This window comes from Heptranchias perlo, chromosome 2 (assembly GCF_035084215.1).
Source record: "Heptranchias perlo isolate sHepPer1 chromosome 2, sHepPer1.hap1, whole genome shotgun sequence".
Taxonomy (NCBI): Eukaryota; Metazoa; Chordata; class Chondrichthyes; order Hexanchiformes; family Hexanchidae; genus Heptranchias; species Heptranchias perlo.
The window spans coordinates 44817489-44834832 of NC_090326.1; the positions used below are offsets into that span (position 1 = coordinate 44817489).

Sequence of the window (17344 nt, forward strand, 5' to 3'; positions counted from 1 at the left end):
AAAACTCCATGGGAAAAGTGTTCCACCCGTGGCTAACTAAAGCAGTTAAGGATAGTATTAGATTAAAAGAAGAGGCTTATAATGTTGCCAAGAAGAGTAGTAAGCCTGAGGATTGGGAGAGTTTTAGAAACCAGCAAAGGATGACCAAAAAATCGATAAAGATGGAGAAAATAGAATATGAGAGTAAACTAGCAAGAAATATAAAAACAGATTGTAACAGCTTCTACAAGTATGTAAAAAGGAAGAGTGGCGAAAGTAAATGTGGGTCCCTTAGAGGCTGAGACAGGAAAAATTATAATGGGGAATAAGGAAATGGCAGAGACGTTAAACAAATATTTTATATCTGGCTTCACAGTAGAAGACACAAAAAAATACCATAAATAGTGGGGAACCAAGGGTCTAATGAGAGTGAGGAACTTAAAGTAATTAATATTAGTAAAGAGAAAGTACTGGAGAAATTAATGGAACTAAAAGCCAATAAATCCCCTGGACCAGATGGCCTACATCGAATGGTTCCAAAAGAGGTGGCTGCAGAGATAGTGGATGCTTTGGTTGTGATCTTCCAAAATTCCCTAGATTCTAGGACTGTCCCCATGGATTGGAAGGTAGCAAATGTAACACCGCTATTCAAGAAAGGAGGGAGAGAGAAAATAGGGAACTACAGGCCAGTTAGCCTGACATCAGTCATCGGGAAAATGCTGGAATCCATTATTAAGGACGTGGTAACGGGGCACTTAGAAAATCAGAATATTATTAGGCAGAGTCAACACGGTTTTATGAAAGGGAAATCGTATTTGACAAATCTATTAAGAGTTTTTTGAGGATGTAATTAGCAGGGTAGATAAAGGGGAGCCAGTGGATGTAGTATATTTGGATTTTCAAAAGGCACTCGATAAGGTGCCACACGAAAGGTCGTTACATAAGATAAGGGCTTATGGGGTTGGGGTAATATATTAGCATGGATAGAGGATCAGTTAATGGACAGAAAACAGAGATTAGGAATAAATGGGTCATTTTCTGGTTGGCAGGCTGTTACTAGTGGGGTGCTACAAGGATCAGTGCTGGGGCCTCAGCTATTTACAATCTGTATTAATTTCTTAGCTGAAGGGACCAAGTGTAATGTATCCAAGTTTGCTGACGATACAAAGCTAGGTGGAAGTAAGCTGTGAAGAGGACACAAAGAGTCTGCAAAGGGTCGTGGATAGGTTAAGTGAATGGACAAGAAGGTGGCAGATGGAGTATAATGTGGGGAAATGTGAGGTTATTCACTTTGGTAGGAGGAATAGAAAAACAGAATATTTTTTAAATGATGAAAAACTATTAAATATTGGTGTTCAGAGAGACTTGGGTGTCCTTATACACGAAACACAGAAAGTAAACATGCAGGTACAGCAAGCAATAAGGAAGGCAAATCTATTTTCTGTTGCTAGGGAGTTGGAGTGCAAGAGTAAGGAAGTCTTGCTGTAATTGTACAGGGCTTTGGTGAGACCACACCTGGAGAACTGTGTACAGTTTTGGTCTCCTTACCTAAGGAAGGATATACTTGCCTTAGAGGCGGTGCAACAAAGGTTCACTATATTGATTCCTGGAATGAGAGAGTTGTCCTATGAGGAGAGATTGAGTTGAATGGGTCTATACTCTCTGGAGATTAGAAGAATAAGATGTGATCTCATTGAAACATATAAGATTCTGAGAGGGCTTAACAGGGTAGATGCTTAGAGGCTGTTTCCCCTGGATTCCAGAACTAGGAGGCATAATCCCAGGAATAGGAGTCAGCCATTTAGGACTGAGGTGAGGAGAAGTTTCATCATTCAGAGGGTTGTGAATCTTTGGAATTCTCTATCCCTGAATGGTGTGAATGCTCAGTCGTTGAGTATATTCAAGGCTGAGATCCATCGATTTTTGGACTCTAGGAGAATAAAGGGATATGAGGATTGGGCGGGAAACTGGAGTTGAGGTCAAAGATCAGCCATGATTTTACTGAATGGTGGAGCAGGCTCGAGGGGCCGTATGGCCTACTCCTGCTTCTATTTCTTATGTTCTTAGTTGTGTTTACTTTATTTTATTATGGTTAACAGGATATTTAGCTGCAGTATTCAGGCTAACTACCAACAACTGAAATCCATTCATGGTACTTACTACCAAGACTTTGTTATCTGCAAAACTGACAAGAGAGATTTGGAGAGCGGAGAATTGAGCCAGAACCTGCCTTAGGCAGACCACTGATGATAATGATGAACAGGATATTACAAAAACAAGGTACTTCAGTCACAAAGCTGCTTACAGTTTGAAACTAATTAAAAATCAACTTATGGCATAAACTGGAATGAAGAGCCAGTGACGAGCAGCAAAAAAATGGCAAGGAACCATGTAAAGCTGCCAAAGAGATGATATCAACCAACAGATTCCAGGCACTGTCCAATAATGCAGAGGGATACAAGGTCACAGAAAAAGAAACTGAAGATAGCTTGGATAAAGATGCAGTGTGCAAGACACAGAGAGACTGCAATCATAGAGGTCTGTTTGCTCAGGAAGGTGGATAGTGTTGCAATACTGCCTGGATCTAGAATCTGTTAGTTGATATAATCACAGGCTTCCTTGTCTCTTGCTGCTCATCACTGGTTCTTCCTTTCAATTTATGCCACAAGTTAATTTTTACTTAATTTCAAACTGTAAACAATTTTGTGACTGAAGTACCTTGTCTTTGTAATATCCTGTTAACCATGTGTAATGCAAAGACAATGCCAATTGGAGCTAGAGTAAGACAAATAGAGGAAAGGATAGAAGGGATACTGAAAGAGTCAGAAAGGCACCCAATTGTGGTCATCCATGTCGAGGTAAATGATATGGAGCGTTATAATATTGGGGCCTTAAAAATCATTTACATTGTCTCAAACCTCAAAGATAAGCAAGGTAAGATAATGTTCGCTAATATACTTCCAGTGTTTTGGAAAGAGGCAGAATTCATTGAGGATGTAAATGAATGGCTGGTAACATTATGTAAAAACAACAATGTAATGTTCATATGTAACTAGGGATAGTTTTCTGAACAAAAAGGTACAGGAAAGACAAGCTGCACCTAAACCAAGTAGGGGCAGAAACTTGCAAGTAATATTGAGGCAATAACTGAGAATCATTTAAACTAATTAAGTGGTAGGGAGGGCTGAGAGAAACAGAATCCCAAATGGGCCTGAACATAGGATAGAAGATAGTCAGCATGTGGGTATTTACACAGTAATTCAGAGACACATAAATTAACTGGAAACCAGCAAAAGACAAACAATGAGGGTTGTGAAAGGAGGAAAATCTATATTAAGATGCATATATACAAATGCTTGAAGCGTTTAGAAATAAGATACTGGATCAGGAGGTGGCTTTGGCAGCAGGGAACTACGATGTTGTAGGGGTATCAGAAACATATAGTAAAAGTATCAGAAACATGGCTAACTCCAAAGAATGGGAATGAATATAACATTCTGGAGTATAGAGTGTTCAGAAAAGATTGAGTGAATAGAGAAGGAGGTGGTGTAGCAATATATGTCAGGGATACCTGGGAGGTAAATGAAGTTGTTCCTGTGGAAAGTAAAAAGCTACATAATGAACTATTCTGGTTAGACACCTCTAATACAAGAAAGTCTAAACTAATACTGGAGGTATGCTGTACACTGCAAGGTCAACACAAGAAGGAAGATAGTTCACTCTATAAAGAGATAGGAAGGATATGTGAAAACAGGAAAGTTATTTTAATGCTTGACTTCAATCAACCTAATATAAATTGGGAAAACCCAAGCAGTTTAGAGTCAGAGCTGCTGAATGTAATACATGATTGCTTCATGATCCAGTGCATTAGAGAAGCCAGGGAAGTAGTGCTCATCTTGACCTGGTATTCATAAATGACCTAGACACTACAGAAAATGAAAGTGGGGGCACCCCTGTGGGACAAGGACCACAGAATGATTAAGTTCAACGTGATCGGGGATCCAGAAATACCAAAGACCAGTTAATTTTAATGAAATGAGGGAACATTTTAGCAATTTGATTGAGACAGGTTATTCAACAATGTTTCAGTAGAGAACAGCTGGAACACTTATAAAGACATAATGTTGAGCACGCAGGAAAAAGAAAGAATCATTAATGATGCAACCAGGTTCAAAAAAGAGGACAAACATAAGGTAATAATGAATGAGTATTTCCTGTAAGTATTCACAAGGGAAGAAATGAACAACACGCCCTGCCAAAAACAAAGTTATCCTCGGTGAAATGAATAATTTTGATATAAATGAGATGGAGTCCTAGACAGGCTAAAAAGGCTAAAAAAACAATAAATCCTCAGGAGAAGATGGTATTTATCCTAGAGTGTTAGAGATATGGGAGATTTGTGAGGCATTAACAGTCATTATGAGGGAGTCATTGTGAGCTGAAGAAACAGGCCAATATGGTGCTTATATTCAAAAAGGGCAACAAACTAGACATGGGCAACCATGGACCCAAATGTTGTACTTTAATCTGTTGTAAAATAATAGTCAATTGTCAGGTATAAACTTGAAGATTATCTATACAATGATAATCTAGTAAACAGCAGTCAATGTGGATTCAGAAAGGGAAGATTCTGTCTGACTAACTTCTTTGATTTCTTTGAGGAAGTGACACCCAAAGTGGATTATAGTAAACCCTATAACATGTCGTACCTAAACTTCCAGAACACATTTGACAAAGTTCCATACAGAAGGCTATTAGTTAAACTCTAAGCTGTGGGCATTCATGGTAAAACTTGGCTATGAATAAGCAAGTCGGCTGAAGAGTAATAAACAACGGGTACTTGTTAGAGGTGTTACTTCGAGGTGGGGGGAGGACGTTGTGGGGTGCTGAAGGGATCAGCGTTGGAACCCTTAATGTTTCTTTCTAAATTTGTTCTTGGGATGTGGGCTGGCAAGGCTGCATTTATTGCTCATCCCTCGTGCTCTGAGAAGATGGTGGTGGGCCTTCTGTTTTATCAATCCACCTCCACAACATCACCCATCTCCACCCCTGCCTTAGCACATCTGCTGCTGAAACCCTCATCCATGTTTTTATCACCTCCAGACTCGAACGCTATCCCGGCCGGCCTCCCATCTCCCAGCCTCCATAAACTTGAGCTCATCCATAAACCCGCACCAAGTTTTGCTCACCCATCACCTACATTGCCTCTCGATTCACCAACGCCTCAAATTAAAAATTCTCATCCTCGGGTTTAAATCCATTCATGGCCTCATCCCTCCCTGTCCCTGTAATCTTCTCTGGTCCCCACCCCCACTGAAATCTCCATTCCTCTGAGTCTGGCCTTTTATACATTCCTGTCTCCATTTGCCCCTCTGGTGGCCATGCCTTCAGTTTCCTAAGCCCCAGGCTCTGAAATTCTCTGCCTGAACCCCTCTGCTTCTCCTTAAAACCCATCTCTTTGACCAAACTTTTGGTCACCTATCCTAATATCTCCTTCTTTTCACTTCTGTGAAGCAGCTTGGGACATTTTTCTACATTAAAGGCGTTATTAAGGTTATTAAAGTTGTTGTTCCTGTTTTTATTTTTTTTATTCATTCATGGGATGTGAGCATCGCTGGCTAGGCCAGCATTCATTGCCCATCCCTAATTGCCCTTGAGAAGGTGGTGGTCAGCCGCCTTCTTGAACTGCTGCAGTCTGTGTGGTGACGGTTCTCCCACAGTGCTATTAGGTAGGGAGTTCCAGGATTTTGACCCAGTGACGATGAAGGAACGGCAAAATATTTCCAAGTCGGGATGGTGTGTGACTTGGAGGGGAACGTGCAGGTGGTGTTGTTCCCATGTGCCTGCTGCCCTTGTCCTTCTGGGTGGTAGAGGTCATGGGTTTGGGAGGTGCTGTCAAAGAAGCCTTGGCGAGTTGCTGCAGTGCATCCTGTGGATGGTGCACACTGCAGCCACAGTGCGCCGGTGGTGAAGTGAGTGAATGGGGTGCCAATCAAGCGGGATGCTTTGTCCTGAATGGTGTCAAGCTTCTTGAGTATTGTTGGAGCTGCACTCATCCAGGCAAGTGGAGAGTATTCCATCACACTCCTGACTTGTGCCTTGTAGATGGTGGAAAGGCTTTGGGGAGTCAGGAGGTGAGTCACTCGCCGCAGAATACCCAGCCTCTGACCTGCTCTTGTAGCCACAGTATTTATATGGCTGGTCCAGTTAAGTCTCTGGTCAATGGTGACCCACAGGATGTTGATGGTGGGGGATTCGGTGATGGTGATGCTGTTGAATGTCAACGGGAGGTGGTTAGACTCTCTTGTTGGAGATGGTCATCGCCTGGCACTTGTCTGGCGCAAATGTTACTTGCCAGTTATCAGCTCAAGCCTGGATGTTGTCCGGTCTTGCTGCATGCAGGCACGGACTGCTTCATTATCTGAGGGGTTGCGAATGGAATGGAACACTATGCAATCATCAGCGAACGTCCCCATTTCTGACCTTATGATGGAGGGAAGGTCATTGATGAAGCAGCTGATGATGGTTGGGCCTAGGACATTGCCCTGTGGAACTCCTGCAGCAGTGTCCTGAGGCTGAGATGATTGGCCTCCAACAACTACTACCATCTTCCTTTGTGCTAGGTATGACTCCAGCCACTGGAGAGTTTTCCCCCTGATTCCCATTGACTTCAATTTTACTAGGGCTCCTTGGTGCCACACTCGGTCAAATGCTGCCTTGATGTCAAGGGCAGTCTTTATTGAAGGGAGACACCTGAGAGATGATCTCTTAGAAGTATATATGATTAAAAACTGTATGAAGAAGATAAATCCAGAAAATTACTTAAAATTAAACTGCAAGAGTAGGGCAAGGGGACACAGGTTCAAATTAGTAAAAAGCCTACCGGTTTATCAGAGCTTGCTCTCAAGATTTTCTCAACACCCTGCACACAACATCTGGCAAGTTTCCTATCCAATGTTAAGTGTAAATACTGAGGCTGATGGAAACAGTTACTCAGCGCAAGGTTCTTTATAAAACCTTTACACATATTGGTGATCAGGACATTCTCCATTATCCCAGAATTTTGAGATCAATTAAAAAATGACTATTGCCTTAACATGATGATTTCAAGAGACATAGTACCATGCAGACTCTGACTGCAGCCACTGAGCCCAGCACTTACCCTGCTGACCAACTCCTGCCTCACAGGATGGGACACACTTCTGCAATGGACATAAGCTCCTTTTATATTGTTTTTTTGGGGGGTGCTGCCCTAGCTCCCCACTAAACTCAATATAAAAGCAACTATAGATTCAGTGGATCTAAACACACTGCCTGGCATTTAATCAGGTTTGAACTGCATGCAGGATAGCTATCATCGCTCCTCTTTAAAAACATGCCTATGACAAATCATTATGAGTTCAGACAGCAGTGTGGTATGCGGTGAATAATGAATACTTACTTTCGTGCTTTACTAGACATTATTGCCTCACTCTGACAGTTAAAAACAAGCATGGCTGTACTCCAAGCTGACCTTAACATTTAGATCATAGAGTTCCCACTTTGAATGAATCATTTGTATGTTGGTGGGATTTTTCTCGCAGTGATAAGAATAAGCACCTGACCAAGATGGTTCTGCATGACAAGATGCTCTTATTTTTCAAATTGTTTCCCACGTATTCAGCAGTACCTGAAATGGTAAGTTTATATAGATGGGTAGAATGTTTTTATTTAATGACTTTTTTTTTCCATTATATTATATATGTTGAAAGCACTGCCCCCTTTCCTACCCCTTTGATTTTTTTGTTTTGTATTTTTGCTGTTTTCCTCATCAAATCACAGCTGGCTGAAACTGCCTTAAACTCACAATTGCTTTTCTACTAATCATGATAACACACGCCATAATGTGACTGCAAACTGATATCAGCTGTTTTATTCCCAGACTAAGCATTAAATAGATCATTATAGGAGCACTGGCATTGTTTACAAATTAAATGAAACCTCCAGCTAGTGTCAGAATACGACCATACAAATATCAGTCTCAGTCTCACTGATACCCCCTTTACTTTACGCTGCTATAATGCTGTTTTCTGATGCCGCAGCCTGTGGCTCCACAGGAGGCCAAAATAGAAAACAGCATTTTTCAAAGTTCGCAGACACACAGAACTGGCTCTGACTTTTTAGCGGCACAGTACAGGAGGCCGGGAATCTAACAGCAACTCGCGAGACCCACAAACATGGATCTTCGATGGCATTTGAACACTCCTTTATATTTGAGAGTGTTAACAACAGTGAGACAACCTCTCACTCCAGTCAATGTCACTTCCCTAAGACATTTCTTATTTCGCATCAAAAACCATGTGTATTGGTTACAGCTTTACCTAGAAATTACAACACAGGAACAGGCTGTTCGGTCTGACCAGTCTGTGTTGGTGTTAATCCCCCACATGATCAGTAGTTCTAATCTCATGTGCCCGTTCTGTTCTCATATCTCTTTATTTGTCTTTCCTTCAACCACTATCTAACCTATTGTTGAATATTGACATGGTCTCTGCTTCAATCACTAACTCTGGTAATGCATTCCACAGCCTCACAACCCTCTGTGTAGAAACATTCCTCCTGCTCTCTATCCTAAATTTCTTACATTTAATCTTACCTCTATGTCCCCTTGTTCTAGACCCCTCAACCACTGGATGCAGTCTGTTTCTATCGATTCTGTCCCATCATTCCATAATTTTAAATACCTCTATCAAATTACCCCCTATCTCATCTGTTCTAACAAAAACAGCCTCACATTTTCAAATCTTTCCTTGCATTTGTATTTTCCTCTTATCAGGCAACATTATAATGAATCCCTGCTGTACCTTCTACATTGCCTCAACATCCTTCCTATAGTGTGGAGCCCAAAACTGCACACAGTGCTCCAACTGTGGTTTTACTAAGGTTTTACATTGATTCACCGCTCCATCTTGACTTTTATATTCTATGCCTCTTGTCATAAAACCCAGTATTCTACTACCTTTTTACGGACATACCCATTTGAGGTCTTTTAAAGTCTTGCGAACGTGAACCCCCAATTCCCTCTGCTCTTCCACGTCACCCAACTTTCCCCTACTCAAAGTATAATTGTTACTTTTATCAAAATGTACCATCTTACAAATACTGACATTGATTCCCATTTGCCACCATTTGCCCATTCCATCATCATATCAACTTGGTTTCTCTTGATGACTCACTTGATAAAGGAAACATGCAACTGAGTCACACAGATCCGAAGGTTCCTTGATTAATTTCTGAGCTGTACTGCACTAGCTGATCCCAGATGAGATGACAATAGGAGTGCTACAACTGGCCTCAGTTCCCTGAACTATGCAGGGGAAAATTAATCAGGTTTCAGTTCCTGATTGCTATCCAATAGTTCCTGCTGGAAAGTGTGCCAGTGTGGATGACTTGTGATGACACAATGGGCTCATTTGTGATACATTCCATGGTCAAATAACCTGTCAGCACTCACTTTCGAGGCCCACGCATGAAGAATGGCCACTCAGGTGAGTACCAATGGTCAAATGCCACTCGGGAAGGGGGCAAAAAACTGGGAAAAAAGTAACTTTACCAAAATAAACTGTTATTGAGCTGGATCTCTTCCGCAGATGTAGTGCTAAAAGTGAAGGGTATTTTATGAAGAGGCACATTACCACTTGTCTTGTGATTTATTGATTTGATAGTAGATCACTTACTTGATTGATTAGAGGGGCTTTTTTCTTCTTCAGATGATGGTGAAGTAACCGAGCAACTAAAAGGTTATTTGGTATCAAAGGGTTTTAGAGGTTTGATTTTTAAAAAATATTTACAGCTGCTGTATCTTTTCTCAGGGGAGCCACGCCAGCCAGTATTGCATTAAAGCCCTGCCTATAGTTCACTCTCTTCAGAATGCTCCAGCAGATTGTTTTGACATTTACAGCAGTATAGATCAAGAAAACTGAAATCAGCTCTGTTCTTCCACTTTCTGTAATCCAAATAAATTTCACATCACACATTGCAATACTTCCTTTACTATTATTATTTTTTGTATTCTGCCCATTTTTTCTGTCTTCTTCCCAAATGAATGTCCTGTATTGATCCTCACTGTCGCAGATATCTTGTCTGATGTCAGTGGCATTCTTTGGTGAACCTTCAAATGCGCATTGTAGTAAGGGACGCTACTTCCCCCTTCTCCCCTTCACCCTGACAATTTCATTCTCTTCTGTGAGACGATCAAAACACGGGGAGTGATTTTCAACTGCTGGCTGCCCATTTGTCACCTAAAAAAACAGGCAGCCGTCAGTTTAAAGGGGGATAAAGATGAAGGGGGCACCTCAGCTATTGATGACCAAAGCCCGCCTGATGCAATTTTCAGGCTCGCCTGTAAATGGGAAAGCAGCACGCCCACCTGTTCCCGGTGGCAAGCTGCTTAAATATGCAAAATCAATGTCCTCCGCCAGTTGTAGAGCCCCGTTTACAATTTTCAGGTACAAATGGGCAGTGCGTGTCACACAGCTCACTGGTTACGTTCAAATGGGGCCCAAACCTGAAAATGGTTCAGACTTGCCAACGCCAGCTTTGTGCAGGTGGCATGGCCGCTCCACCTACTTCACAATCGTTTCGGGCATTAAGTCAAAAATCGCCCCCATAATGTTTAAGGAAGCCCAAGTACAAATCTCAGTCAGCACCGTGGTTCATAACTCTCCTGATAGAACAGTGGGCTGAGGGACTACCCATTGTGGTACTTAACCAAATAGACCTGAAGGCCGCAGATTTGTTTCCCAATCTGTGCTTAATTTGTTGATCTGAATTGAGACAGTAGTTGGGGCAGTACCACTGGTCTCATTGCCCCTGGACTTGGAGACGAGGGAAATAAATCAGTCAGGGTTTCCACTCCTGACCAGTAAACCCATTGTAAAGTTACATGTGTAGATCTCAGGTGAGGACAGAATCCGGTTCAGTTGTGATACCGTTCACATTTGAATGCCCTGCCAATACTCACTATCTTGATACTAATTGCATCAGCTTAGCTTAGTCGGTAGCATTCTCACCTCTAAATCAGAAGGTTATAGATTCAAACACCATTCTAGACCTTGAGGACATAATTTAGGCTGCTACTTCAGTACTGAGGGAGTGCTGCATTGTCTGAGATGCGAGCTTTTAGATGAGATGTTAAACTGAGCCCAATAGACTGTTCAGGTTAATGTAAAAGATCCCAAGGCACTATTCAAAGAAAAGCAGGGATTTCTCCTGAGGTTCTGGCCAACATTCAGGTCTCAATGAACACAACAAAAAAAAACAGATTAACTGGTGTTTGCAGGATCTTGCTATATGCAAATTGGCTGCTATATTTACCTGCATAACAACAGTTACTACACTTCAAAAATAATTAATTGGTTGTGAAGTGCTTTGGGAAGTCCTGAGGATGTGATATGGTGCTATATAAATGCAAGTTCTTTCTTTTCATTATATATTTGGACTTACACATAAATAATAGCTACCTGGGCGAGGTATGGAAGTTGCTCTTGTCTGTAGAACCATACTCCAGCAAGGGAAGAAAAAAAGACCACTGCCAATGCACTGTCAGGTTCTGATCCATACATATCAGCAGGTCCTAGGTTCAGTCTGTGCCTAGTTAGCTGATCTCAGCCAGTGGTATAAAGTGACCCTGGGCTAGGGAAGAAAACCATCAGCAATGTTGATTGCTGTCCAGTGAGCATTGCTGAAAAATGCATATGTGTGAACACAGGGTGAGGACAGGATCAGTTTCAAATGTCCTCCATGGATACTTAGTCTGTTAACACTCATTGAGAGAGAAATTTGACTTGCGCCCAAAATGGATGGCCAATTGGCAGAGTGATTGCTCCGCACACCAGTCTGTGCCGGCCTCAGCCAAATTCGGCATCGAGCCTCATTTGAATGGAAGAGGTGAGCTATGTGCAGTAGTGGCCTGTCATATTTTTTTGGAGCAAGCGGGAGCACTCCCATTCCCCTGGCTCCACAAAATATAACTTTGAAACAGTTTTGTGGCAGTTTTTTGAGCGGCCTGCAGCAGTCCCTTTAAGGGCTGCTGATTAGGCCGCTCAAGGCTTGGTACAAGATGGAGCTTGAGCAGGCGAGCTCCACCTATTTGTACCTGAATTTTGCATTGGGGTCCTACAACCGGCGTAGGACCTTGATTTGCATAGCGAGGCAGCCTCATGTCTGTTTCAGGCACCAGGCGGGTTTTGCACATCAATGAGGCAACTAAGGTGCCCCCCACCACTATTTTCAACTCCTGGCCATCGTTTTTCAGGTGCTGTTAGTTGAATTTCTTCATCATGGAACTCATTTATGAAGTAACTGAGTTGATACATTCAAACAACAAAAGGGTGAAATTTGGAAAATAATAAAAAAAACTGTGGTTCAAATCTTCTATTTCGGAGTCCCAACACTTTTTCACCTGTATTTATGATGCTGACACTTTTCTTTTCTTTCTGTTGTTTTTTCCACTGACTTTCTGTTTGTGACACTTTCCTCGGTTTTGTTCTGATACAAATAAAATGTTCTCATGAAGCAATTTTCTCCAGTGTCCGATACTTCTCTCAGATTCTGCTTTAACCATATCTATTCTATTCAATTCTACTTATATTGATTGATCACAATTCCTACTCACACGAATTCACTCTTTTATCTACCCATGCGAACTGGAAACTCCAGGCACTTTTATGTTGATTCAAAAGCAAAATACTGCGGATGCTGGAAATTTGAAATAAGAACAGAAAATACTGGAAATACTCAGCAGGTTAGGCCGCATCTGTGAAGAAATAAACAGAGTTAACGTTTCAGGTCGATGACCTTTCATCAGAAGGTGCTTCTGATGCTGGGATGCGTGACAACATTAAACAACCTGCCACCAGTGCACGTTGTGCCTATAAGAAGCAGCTGCACATTTTCCACACCTCCAACAGCTGCTATTAGGTCCAAGAAAAGCATGTCCCAACCAGGATCAAAGACGTGGAGTTTGCCTCTTTTATATTGTAGTTTGTTGTCTGAAGTGGGAGTATCGTGATCTGTAGTCAAAGGCATCATATCAGTACAAAGGTGATGTCAAATAAGCTGAAACAGGTCTTGATATTATTATTTGATGCACTGCCAGACAGTATATCAAAATTATATAATGTGTAGGCACGCTGTACAAATCAGTCAGTTTAAATGGGAATAAATAGAATTTAGTAAAAATGTACTTAGATTAAGAATTTGTCAAATTAGATTAATCAAACGCCTTGGGATGTTTTACTACATTAAAGGTGCTATATAACTGCAAGTTGCCCCTCCCTATTTCTGGAACCTCCTCCAGCCCTACAACACTCCGAGATCTCTGCACTTCTCCAATTCTTGCCTCTTGCGCATCCCCGATTTTAATCGCTCCACCATTGGCGGCCGTGCCTCCAGCTGCCTAGGCCCTAAGCTCTGGAATTCCCTCCCTAAACCTCTCCACCTCTCCACCTCTCAACCTCTCTCTCCTCCTTTAAGATGCTCCTTAAAACCTACCTCCTGTCCTAATATCTCCTTCTTTGACTTGTCACATTTGGTTTGATAATGCTGCTGTGAAGCGCCTTGGGACGGTTTACGACATTAAAGGCGTTATATAAATGAACGTTGTTGTTGTTAATACACCATATAATCTGGTACATAGCCCCACAGAACAGAAAATCACAGATTTGACCCCTGGCATGCATTGAGTTAACTAATCTAAACAGTCATGTATGCAAGAGAGAAGAGAGGTGACAATTTCACTCACAGAGGAGTTCTATTATATATATATATATATATACACATATATATATATAAGCCTAAATTCTGGTTGTACTTGAGTAGTTTTACATTTCCAGTAGACACTCACATAAAACCTTGTGCAGCGGAGTATTGTACAGAATGTGAAACAGTCTTGATCTCGGGTATTATAAGTATCTTGTATTCAGATATTTTCGCATAGTGCAGTTTGAATTTGACAACATTACCAAAGGAAAGCCATAAAAGCTCCCCTCACAGACAACAGTGCTACAGTCCAGATACCCCTTTTTCAATGACTAAGTACACAAGCAAACAACAAAAAATTGCAACGGTTGGCAGTACATAAATAAAAACCTCTGTCAGAGCTAGACATTTACATGACATGGCTTGCTGTTGGGCTAGCAAATTTATCCATTGGTTAGCTTAACCATGCAAACCAGGAAGGTGTCAGGTTAAATCTCTGATCTGTGCTGTGTTACCTAACCTGAGCTGGGAGGACCACTGCAATTGGCTTCATCAGGGAACAGAAAATAGGCGAGCAAAAACTATCAGGAGCAGGAATGCTGACTGATTCCACCCCTAGCCATCTCAGGGGTGCTGAAGCCAACTTCCCAGCTGAGATCAGCTAATCCATGACTAGCCAGAGATCCAACGTCTGAACTTCATGCTCTGTGTAGCTCAGCATCACACTTTTGTGGTGCATTTGCTTTCAACTTATTTTTGTCTATTTTCTCCTTGCCAGTTTTCTCCTGTCTCCCCCTCTCCTGAAGGCGTTAATTTCTTGCCTTGTTACAAGCACCATGTGGCCATTATTCAGGTGTGTATCCTGATCACGAGTGTCAGCAGATTATTTAACTGTGGGAGCCATCACAGCTGAGCTTGTTTTCTCTTCTCGCCCAACATCCACACGCACGTACTACCAGCAAGGATCATAGGATAGTGAGCAGGAGCAGAAACCCTGGCTGATTTTTCCCACCCTAACCCATGGATGCCAATGCCAATTGCAGTGTCCCTGCCCGGGTGACATTAGTTTACTCAGCATAGGCCTGGGATCAAGCCTGGGATCTTCCAGGAGTGTCTGAGGCAGCTGCTCACTGGTCTAACTTGCTGAGCCATTGGGGATGCTCCCTTTTTATATCTTTGAACATGTTTTTATGTTTTAGTGGTAGAATTTTTCTCAGGAGAGGGTATGAAATTAATTTGAGGCGGGAAATGCTGCTTTACAAAGAGCTGAATTTAGCACCAACACTAATTTCTTTTCAATGAATAACAATTGCAGCCAGGAGCACTTATTGGTTCATTCTGTGCAATGTGCCACGTTCTGCTCGATCTTATCTTCTGCACATGTTTGCATAGAGGAAAGCATAACATAATCTGATAAACTGCCACAGTTTAAACGGTCATATCTTTTAGCTTCAAGGTTTATAACCTCATTCTTTCATCTTTACTGTTTTGTCATTAATTTAAATTGCTGTTGGAGGTGTTCAAAGAAAGAGTACTGTAGAAAATAGACTTTAATCCTGGTTTCAATCACCACGTGAGGAGCACAAAGAATCTTCATTAGCAGATTAATTAAACTGCATAGATCTTCAAAAGTAATTGTAATTAACAAATATTGTATAACACAAATATTCAAAAGTATATAAACCAGTTACTCGAATGGTCTCTCTTTGAACATGTTTCAGAGTGTGGTATGTGATATAAATGAGCTCTTGGGAGATAGCATTTCAAAGAAATCTAATACGTAGGATAAAACAAAACAATAGTTAATATTGGCTATGGGCAGGGTAGGAAAAGCGTGTACATGTGCTGGGAATGACTGCTGCTTTTTAAATTGATTTATTTATGTGGTGGTGGGAATAGATAGATCCTGTTTAAATTTGTAATGGAAAATGTTTCCCATCTCAGGTACAATTGCAGTTTATAATAAAGGAATTGGATGCCTTTAATTAAATATATAATAATAAACTTGCTTAGTTTCCCCAAAAGATACAATTTTGATCTACTCCTATATTGGATCTAGCTTGCACCGAAGTCATCTACTTTTAAGGGATATGGGGCTATGGAGTTAGGTCACAGATCAGTCATGATCTCATTGAATGGCGGTACAGGCTCGAGGGGCTAAATGGCCTACTCCTGTTCCTATGTTCCTACGATACTTCAACTGGTGTAAACCAACAGCTTTTAGAGCTGGCAGACACAAAGGGCCCCAAAATTTACGGGGAGGCGGGGAATGTGCTGGGGAACGTGGTAGCGTGTCCAACACCCGGCTAAGGCCGGGGACGCAGATTGGCCGGCTGGCCGGCTGCCGGATGGGAAAAGCAGCAGCAGGAGGCCGCAGCCGGGGACCAATCGGGAGGGAGAAATCGGGGCTTGGTGAGGGGGGGCCAAGATCCCAGCAATCGGGAGGGAGAGAGCGAGGTCATCGATTGTGGCAGCGAGGAGAGGCTGTGATCGGCAGAAGGGAGGCCGAAGGCTTCCTTGAGGGGCTCAGGGGAGCACTCCTGCTCCTCCTGGCCTACGAGGAGTAATATAAAAATCACTAATTTGCTGGAGTCGGCAGCTCTCGTCTCACATAAGAACATAAGAACATAAGAAATTGGAGCAGGAGTAGGCCAATCGGCCCCTCGAGCCTGCTCCGCCATTCAATAAGATCATGGCTGATCTGATCCCAACCACAAATCTAAAGAACACAAGAAGTCGGAGCAGGACCCGGCCACATAGCCCCTGGGCCCTCTCCGCCACCCACAGGGCATTGACCGATCCGAACTCAGCTTCATGTCCAATTTCCTGCCCGCTCCCCATAACCCCTAATTCCCTTTACTTCTAGGAAACTGTCTATTTCTGTTTTAAATTTATCTAATGATGTAGCTTCCACAGCTTCCTGGGGCAGCAAATTCCACAGACCTACCACCCTCTGAGTGAAGAAGTTTCTCCTCATCTCAGTTTTGAAAGAGCAGCCCCTTATTCTAAGATTATGCCCCCTAGTTCTAGTTTCACCCATCTTTGGGAACATCCTTACCGCATCCACCCGATCAAGACCCTTCACAATCTTATATGTTTCAATAAGATCGCCTCTCATTCTTCTGAACTCCAATGAGTAGAGTCCCAATCTACTCAACCTCTCCTCATATGTCCGCCCCCTCATCCCCGAGATTAACCGAGTGAACCTTCTTTGTACTGCCTCGAGAGCAAGTATGTCTTTTCTTAAGTATGGAGACCAAAACTGTATGCAGTATTCCAGGTGCGGTCTCACCAATACCTTATATAACTGCAGCAATACCTCCTTGTTTTTATATTCTATCCCCCTAGCAATAAAAGCCAACATTCCGTTGGCTTTCTTGATCACCTGCTGCACCTGCATACCAACTTTTTGATTTTCTTGCACTAGGACCCCCAGATCCCTTTGTACTGCAGTACTTTCCAGTCTCTCGCCATTAAGAAAATAACTTGCTCTCTGATTTTTCCTGCCAAAGTGCATAACCTCACATTTTCCAATATTATATTGCATCTGCCAAATCTCCGCCCACTCACCCAGCCTGTCTATATCCCCTTGCAGGTTTTTTATGTCCTCCTCACTCTCTACTTT

The 17344-nt window shown here is 42.2% G+C and overlaps 1 protein-coding gene across 2 annotated transcripts in view; it reads left to right on the forward strand.

The window, feature by feature from the left end:
* Window positions 1-17344, forward strand: part of ulk4 (unc-51 like kinase 4) — a 548729-nt gene that overhangs the window by 508933 nt on the left and 22452 nt on the right. The window lies entirely within an intron of this gene.